The sequence below is a fragment of the Triticum urartu genome, chromosome 1A, assembly GCF_056163025.1.
Source record: "Triticum urartu cultivar PI428250 chromosome 1A, HENAU_Tu73, whole genome shotgun sequence".
Lineage (NCBI taxonomy): Eukaryota > Viridiplantae > Streptophyta > Magnoliopsida > Poales > Poaceae > Triticum > Triticum urartu.
Window position 1 is genome coordinate 112,226,946 of NC_141873.1, and position 9,117 is coordinate 112,236,062.

Here is a 9,117-nt window from a genome sequence, read left to right on the forward strand (position 1 = left end):
GGACTATAATGCGTGAACACTCTCACTTAGCCATAGAATTCTATAATTTTAAATTTCGGCGAAGCCCCTAGTATTCGGAAGACCGAATTCGGGGCGCTATCCACGCCTTGGCCGGACAGAGCCGGCTCCTCGCCCTAAGCGGCATAAGTCTTTAGGGACTCGAAAAAACCTCTCGAACAGCGACCAGCTCTCGCCTCATCATGACGGTCAGTTTTAGCTTTCTCCACTGAGGTGCTCGACCTAGCTCAACCGGGGCACAATCGTAGTGGTTCTCCTAGTGCTACCTTAGCCGATATAGCGGAACGTAAGGCACCAAAACATAGGAGCCGGGCAAACCCAACTATTGACCCAAGACATGATTCAGAGCCGATGCATATAATGCTATAAGTTCGGGGTGCCGTACTTGTTAAAGTGTTCGGACTTCTCACACCATGTTGAGGGGTACGGAAGCCCCTGGCGTATTTTGGCCGTACCAAAGTGTACGGGTGCAACTTGTCATTAAGGAACATATAAAAAAAGGTAATGCAAAAATAGACGAAAGCTATGCATTTTTTATTAAAAAAGGGATGCGATCAAAGCAGAACGATACAAATAATGCGATAAGCAAAAGGTTGGACTATGTAACATGTCTGCTCTAGGGGCAAGCTGCGGAATAATGTGCGAAACAGGTATACTGCTCGTGATAGAGACCACCTGGGAGTTCCGTAATGCGGCGTGGCTTGGCTGCTTCCCTGGTTCTTGCATCATTTGTGCGGCAACTGAACTGCCGAACAGGCCTTCCAAAGAGTGGAGTCCTGAAAGTAAGAGAAAATTTAAAAAATCGGCAGCCCCTGGTGCGGTTTAAGCTGTGTTTCGGGCGTGCCGTGGTGGTGCCCCTCCCCCTGTGCCCATGGTATCTCTAGAGCGTAGTTATGTACGCGAAGTACTAGCGTCGCCTTTTTGAGAGGGTTGGGGTTGGGGCCGCATTGCTACGCCTGCTCAGATCGTGCAAGGCGGTCTTGTTGTAGGTTACTCCAGGCGCGTTTGACGGTGCTCGGTCGTTTAGTGGCCGGACTGGAGAACTGCCTAAAGAGGCTGCTTTCAACTTCCACCGCAAGGGCCGCCGTGTGCTCCTCTGTTCGGAGGGAGCGTTTGGTGTTTCCATTGACCATAATTACTCCTCCAGGGCCTGGCATCTTGAGCTTAAGGTATGCATAATGCGGTACCGCATTGAACTTAGCGAATGCGGTTCGCCCGAGCAGTGCGTGATAACCACTGCGAAACGGGACTATGTCGAAGATTAACTCCTCGCTTCGGAAATTAGCCGGAGATCTGAAGACCGCTTCAAGTGTGACTGAGCCTGTACAGTTGGCCTCTACACCTGGTATTACGCCTTTAAAGGTCGTTTTGGTGGGCTTAATCCTCGAGGGATCTATGCCCATTTTCCGCACTGTATCCTGGTAAAGCAGGTTCAGGCTACTGCCGCCGTCCATAAGGACTCTAGTGAGATGAAATCCGTCAATAATTGGGTCTAGGACCAATGCGGCGAAGCCGCCGTGACGGGTGCTAGTGGGGTGGTCCCTTCGATCAAAGGTGATCGGGCAGGAGGACCATGGGTTGAACTTTGGGGCGACTGGCTCTATCGCGTATACGTCCCTTAACGCACGCTTCCGCTCCCTCTTGGGGATGTGGGTTGCGTATATCATGTTCACCGTCCGCACTTGTGGGGGAAAACCCTTCTGTCCCCTGTTGTTCGGCGGCTGAGGCTCCTCGTCATCATCGCTATGCAGCCCCTTGTCTTCGTTTTCGGCGTTTAGCTTGCCTGCCTGCTTGAACACCCAACAATCCCTGTTGGTGTGATTGGCCGGCTTTTCGGCGGTGCCATGTATCTGGCATAAGCGGTCGAGTATTCGGTCCAAACTGGACGGGCCCCTAGGATTCCTTTTGAATGGCTTCTTCCGCTGACCGGATTTAGAGCCTCTGAATCCGGCATTAACTGCCGTATCCTCAGCATTGTCGCCGTTAATGCGGCGCTTCTGCTTGGTTCGACGCGACCTGCCACCACTGTCCCTAGTGTCCGAATTACCAGGGTTTTTGGTTATATTGTTGCTACGAGCAAGCCAGCTGTCTTCTCCCACGCAAAAGCGGGTCATGAGTGTCATGAGTGCTGCCATAGATTTCGGCTTTTCCTGTCCAAGGTGCCGGGCTAGCCACTCATCGCGGATATTGTGCTTGAAGGCTGCTAGGGCCTCAGCGTTCGGACAGTTGACTATTTGATTTTTCTTTGTTAAGAACCATGTCCAGAATTGCCTGGCCGATTCATCTGGCTGCTTAATTACGTGGCTTAGGTCATCGGCGTCTGGGGGTCGCACATAAGTGCCCTGGAAATTGTCGAGGAATGCGGCTTCTAGGTCCTCCCAACAACTGATTGATCCTGTTGGCAAGCTATTAAGCCAATGCCGAGCTGGTCCTTTAAGCTTGAGTGGGAGGTATTTGATGGCGTGGAAATCGTCGCCGCGGGCCATATGGATATGAAGGAGATAATCCTCAATCCATACCGCAGGATCTGTTGTGCCATCATATGATTTGATGTTCATGGGTTTGAAACCCTCGGGGATTTGATGATCCATTATTTCGTCTGTGAAGCAGAGTGGGTGTGCGGCGCCTCTGTACTGGGCTATATCATGACGTAGCTCCAGTGAGCCTTGTCTACTGTGTTCAGCCCTGCCGAATTTGTGGCCGGCGTGACGGATGCCGTCTCGAGCCGTTGGGCGCCCACGTGATCCGTAGATCGATCTTGTTTGTTTAGCCTTGTCCTCCAACATATCTCGTAAGTCCGGCGCATAGTCCCGTGCCTTGGTACGGGGTGCGGCTTGAGTGGAGGGCCGAGAGGCCTCTCTGTCGCGGCCACGAGGTGGTCGGTCGGCCGCATCGAGTGCTTCCTCCTCTAATTGGGGTAGCAACCTGCGCTTTGGGTAGCTCTTGGAGGGGCGTTCGAGTTTATGCTCTTCGGCCGCAAGGACTTCAGTCCATCTGTCAACTAGCAAATCTTGATCAGCTCTGAGCTGTTGCTGTTTTTTCTTGAGGCTTCTTGTCGTGGCCATAAGCCTGCGTTGAAAATGCTCTTGCTCGACGGGATCCTCTGGTACGACAAATTCGTCGTCGTCGAGGCTTGCCTCGTCTTCGGAGGGAGGCATATAATTATCGTCCTCGACCTCTTTGTCTGCCGCTCTCTCATGAGGGCTGGTTTCTCCATCCTCCTGTGTTAAATCTTGCTGGAGGGGGTTTTCTTCGGCGTTTTCCGGAGTGTTATTTTCTCCCGTGCTGGAATCACCGTGTTTGTTTTGGCGGGATTTTGAGCGGCACCGCTGACGTCGGCGCTTAGGCTGTTTCTTGGAGGGGTCGTCCTCCGCTGTTCCATCGCCATCTCCCTCATTTGGGGTGTCCACCATGTATATGTCATACGACGAGGTGGCTTTCCAGGGCCTAGTAGGCGTTGGTTCTTCATTATCTCCTTCATCGGTGTCCATACCGTCGATGTCTTCGTAGTCGAAGTCGAGCATGTCGGTTAAGTCGTCGACAGTGGCTACAAAGTGGGTGTTGGGTGGGCTTTGAATTTCTTCATCGTCCGAATCCCAACCTCGCTGGCCGCAGTCTGGCCAGGGCTCTCCTGATAAAGAGAGAGACTTTAGTGACTTCAGAATATCGCCGAAAGGCGAGTGCTGAAAGATGTCCACGACAGTGAACTCCATGATCGGCGCCCAGTCGGATTCGATAGGCCGGGGCACGGAGGGTTCGGAGTCCGGAAAGGAGTCCGGCTCCTTGGAGTCATGAGTCTCGCGGAGTGCGGGGATGGTGTTCGGCTCAATCTCCGTTGGGATCGCAGCCCCCGAGGTGGCGTCCAACCGCCCATCCTCAATCGGCGCAGTTGGCTCCGAATTAGGGACCGGAGCCGATGCGGGTGCGGCCTCCAGGGCACTGTTCGGCGGCAGAGCTAGATCATGCTCGTCGAGACAGTGCGGCGCGCTCGGCAGTGGCTCAAATCCGTCGAAGATCAAGTCCCCGCGGATGTCAGCCATGTAGTTAAAACTTCCGAATCTGACCTGACAGCCAGGGGCGTAGCTTCCGATCTGCTCCAGATGGCCAAGTGAATTGGCCCGCAGTGCGAAGTCGCCGAAGATGAAGATCTGTCTGGGGAGGAAGGTCTCACCCTGGACAGCATCGCTATTGAAGATCGTAGGAGCCATCGGGCTTGACGGCGACGGCACAGAGGAACTCTCAATGAAAGCACCAATGTCGGTGTCAAAACCGGCGGATCTCGGGTAGGGGGTCCCGAACTGTGCATCTAGGCCGGATGGTAATAGGAGGCAGGGGACACGAAGTTTTACCCAGGTTCGGGCCCTCTCGATGCAGGTAAAACCCTATGTCCTGCTTGATTAATATTGATGGTATGGGTATTACAAGAGTTGATCTACCACGAGATCAGAGAGGCTAAACCCTAGAAGCTAGCCTATGGTATGATTGTTGATGTGTATGTTGTCCTACAGACTAAAACCTTCCGGTTTATATAGACACCGGATAGGGTTAGGGTTACATAGAGTCGGTTACAATGGTAGGAGGTCCGAATATCTGTATCGCCAAGCTTGCCTTCCACGCCAAGGAAAGTCCCTTCCGGACACGGGACGAAGTCTTCAATCTTGTATCTTCATAGTCCTGGAGTCCGGCTGAAGGTATAGTCCGGCCATCCGGACACCCCCTAATCCAGGACTCCCTCAATCCTCCTGTGCTAAACCTTGCTGGAGGGGGTTTTCTTCGGCACTCTCCGGAGTATTATTATCTCCCGTGCTGGAATCACCGTTTTTGTGTTGGCGGGATTTTGAGCGGTGCCGCTGACGCCGGCGCTTGGGCTGTTTCTTGGAGGGGTCATCCTCCGCTGTTCCATCGCCCTCTCCCTCTTTTGGGGTGTCCACCATGTATATGTCATATGACGAGGTGGCTTTCCAGGGCCTAGTAGGCGCTGGTTCTTCATCATCTCCTTCATCGGCGATCATACCGTCGATGTCTTCGGAGTCGAAGTCGAGCATGTCGGTTAAGTCGTCGACAGTGGCTACAAAGTGGGTGGTGGGTGGGTTTTGAATTTCTTCATCATCCGTACCCCAACCTTGCTGACCGTGGTCCGGCCAGGGCTCTCCTGATAAAGAGAGAGACTTCAGTGACTTTAGGATATCGCCGAAAGGCGAGTGCTGAAAGACGTCCGCGGCCGTGAACTCCATGATCGGCGCCCAATCAGATTCGATAGGCAGAGGCGCGGAGGGTTCGGAGTCCGGTGAAGAATCCGGCTCCGTGGAGTCACGAGTCTCGCAGAGTACGGGGCTAGTGTTCGGCTCAACCGCCGTTGGGATCACATCCCCCGAGGTAGCGTCCAACCGCCCATTCTCGATCGGTGCGGTTGGCTCCGAACTAAGGGTCAGAGCTGATGTGGGTGCGGCCTCCAGGGCACTGTTCGGCGGCAGAGCTAGATCATGCTTGTCGAGACAGTGCGGCGCGTTCGGCAGTGGTTCGAATCCGTCGAAGATCAAGTCCCCGCGGATGTCAGCCGTGTAGTTTAAACTTCCAAATCCGACCTGACGGCCAGGGGCGTAGCTTTCGATCTGCTCTAGATGGCCAAGTGAATTGGCCCGCAGTGCGAAGCCGCCGAAGACGAAGATCTACCCGGGGAGGAAGGCCTCACACTGGACTGCATCGCTATTGATGATCATAGGAGCCATCGGGACTGACAGCGAAGGCACAGAGGAACTCTCAATGAAAGCACCAATGTCGGTGTCAAAACCGGCGGATCTCGGGTAGGGGGTCCCAAACTGTGCGTCTAGGCCGGATGGTAACAACAGGCAAGGGACACGAAGTTTTACCCAGGTTCGGGCCCTCTCGATGGAGGTAAAACCCTACGTCCTGCTTGATTAATATTGATGATATGGGTAGTACAAGAGTAGATCTACCACGAGATCAGAGAGGCTAAACCTTAGAAGCTAGCCTATGGTATGATTGTTGATGTGTATGTTGTCCTACGGACTAAACCCCCCGGTTTATATAGACATCGGAGAGGGTTAGGGTTACATAGAGTCGGTTACAATGGTAGGAGATCTGAACATCCGTATCGCCAAGCTTGCCTTCCACGCCAAGGAAAGTCCCTTCCGGACACGGGGCGGAGTCTTCAATCTTGTATCTTCATAGTCCAGGAGTCCGGCTGAAGGTATAGTTCGGCTATCCGAACACCCCCTAATCCAGGACTCCCTCATTTATCTTTACATCTGGTACTGACTATTCCACTATGGTAGTTTCATAGTTATGTATTGGGTGTTTTGACCCGTCCAGCGATAAACCGCGAGGACGATTTTTCATCTTTTACATACAGGAACAGGTTTAAACACTGCAGATGTGATAAAGGATATAATGCATATATTGGCATGATGGGTAAAACAGTCATACACAACATAACATGCATGACGGCATAGGCAAAACATGCAGTTTCAAGCTAGCCTATTACAAGGCATTGAGAGCCCAAAAGGTTAAAATTGTTTTCTCTCCTAAGCAGATGTCAAGCTAAGGCCGGTTCATTAAGTCTTGGCCGGATTATTCAGATGGTTATGACTCCTCCCTCGCCGGTTCACCTCCCTCCACTGGTTGGAAGCTGGGCTTGGACCAATCAAAGCCATACAGAGCAACGAACTCAGCTTCATCGTCAATTAGACTAGCCGGGTCAATTTCTGGGGCAAAGGTATGTTGGCGAACCGGCGGGATAAGATCTGTCACTTTATATGAGGGAGTCGCCATCTTCTTATTATCAACATCAAAACCTGGCTGCTACTTATCAATGTTGGTCTCCTCGCCAAGGATGGTAGCATGAGTACGAACTCCCCTCACACAAGCAACAAAGTCATCTTGATCAAACAAAGTCCCGTCTTCCTTCAAAGGGGGATACCCCTTGGCTATGTCAGTCGGGTCCAGTTCCGGCACCCAGGCTTTGGAACAGCTTAGAGCAGTTAGGGCTCCGACTCTTGCACAAGACTGCTTGACCTCTTGGAATCTGGCGGGTAAGATAGATAATTTCTTCAAAACATCACTCAAGAGGTTTGGTCCTTGGTTAGCTGGGGAGATAGTAGCAAGCGCCCATTGAGCCCCAGTATACAGCTATTCCACCAGGGTGTAAACTACCTTGAGTTTTGTCACGCTGTTTTGACTCAGATTGCTGCTCCATGGACCTATGAGTATTTTGAAAAGGTTAAGCAGGCGACTTATATTTCTGGCAAAAATAGATTTTAAGTAAATAATACAAATGACTCACCAAAGATTACGGAGACCATCTGAGACACACGGTTTTTTAAACCGGTGAGCTCCGTGGTAACCTCCTTGAGAGCCGCCTCGGCTGTCTCGGCACGCTGTATCAGCAAGGTTTTCTCATCGGCCCAGGATTTCTTCTCCACATTAAAGTTGGTCTTCAGTTTTTTAGCTTCAGAGAGGCTCAACTGGAGTTTGGGCTTAGTATTCTTTACCTCAGTCTCTTGATCCACCAGCCGGGTCTTGGCATCAGTCAATTGAGAACCCAATTCAGTTATGGCGGTCTACAGACATGCACAGGTGTGTCAAAAATTTATTTCTATAAAGGTCATAATGATTAAAGTCCCAAGTGTTTTACAAGTAACAACGCTTGGCACTTGGGGGCTAATGTCTGCCAAAGCAATTTTTTCAATGCAAAATGGTTCTTCTATGATCAAAGTCCCAAGTGTTTTACAAGTAACAACACTTGGCACTTGGGGCTAATGCATAGTATTAAGGAAATTTTTTCATCTTGAGCCGGATGACACTATTTGTTTGGACTGATTCAAGACAGTTATGAAATCAAGTACCGGCTCATTCATGATAAATTAAGCTGGCCCTTGGGGACTATAGATGAAATTTATGCTAATCTATTGGACTTAGGAAAAATCTAAGGCAGACCATCAACCTATATCACAAGTCTACAGATCATTCAGGTTCATCATAATCCGGAGACTTGGGGGCTGGCAAAGCATATGTAAACTAGTGAAAGCCGGTGAACATACCTCATATTTCAGTTGCAGCTGCTTGACCATCTCAATTTCAGAGTCACGGCTGGAATGCACATGACTGAGGTATCCAGATAGCACATCACTAACGTTCATGTGAGCATAGTGAGAGATGTCAAGCCGCACTTTCTACCTCTCCAGAGCCTCTTGTTTGGTAGAGTGCCTAGCCAGTACAGTTGGATTTCCCGGCTCAACGAATCTGCTACGAGTGATTAGGACATCGTTGTCAGAAGGCGCCGGCGGGTTAGCTGATCTGGACGGCCCGATGGTGGATGGATTGAGAATGGTTTCATCAGCTGACGACTCAGGAAAGTCGGGTTGAATGTTGAAAACAGGGTCTTCTGGTGCTTCAGATTGTTCAGGAGCAGAAGTTGGTATTACCGGCTCAGGTGTAGGATCTTTCGAGTGTTCCGTCGGCTTAGTCACCTTGGCTTTCTTGGACTTTGCTTGACCACTAAAAGGATTTCATGAGTTAGTATAATGAGGCAGATTTAAAGATGCATAAGAAAGATAATTTTCTTTACCCAGGGGCGGTCTAGAAAGCCGGAAATTGAGTTTGAGAAGAATCGCCGGACAAACGAGAAACCTCCTGCAATAGTAAAATCACAGCTAAGAGAGCAAGGAAAAAGATTCATTGATGAAAGCAAGAGGCAAAGGTGAAAGAAACCTCATTCTGGCGTTTTCGAGGAGTCTTCGGTAAGCCGGAGAGCAGTTCATTGTCGTCACTGGTCCGGGCCTGACGGCGGCTCTCGTGTTGCTGCTTTTTCAAAAGAAAATGAGGATCCAAATAAGCCAAAGGGTGTGAAAACCTTACTTTCCGGGTTACCAGTCGAAGTTTCTGTCTTAGCAAAGGGGCTGAGTCGGAGGAGATAGTTACCTCTTCTTCTACTACCTAGCTGGCCCTCGTGTCATCCTGGCAATAGTCAGTGTCAATAAGATTGTTAAAAAACAAGCCAAGAGAGTCAAGGGCTACCTCCGACTCAGAAACATCGTCCAGCTTGAACATATCAGAAGCAGTTCTTTTCTTCTTGGATTT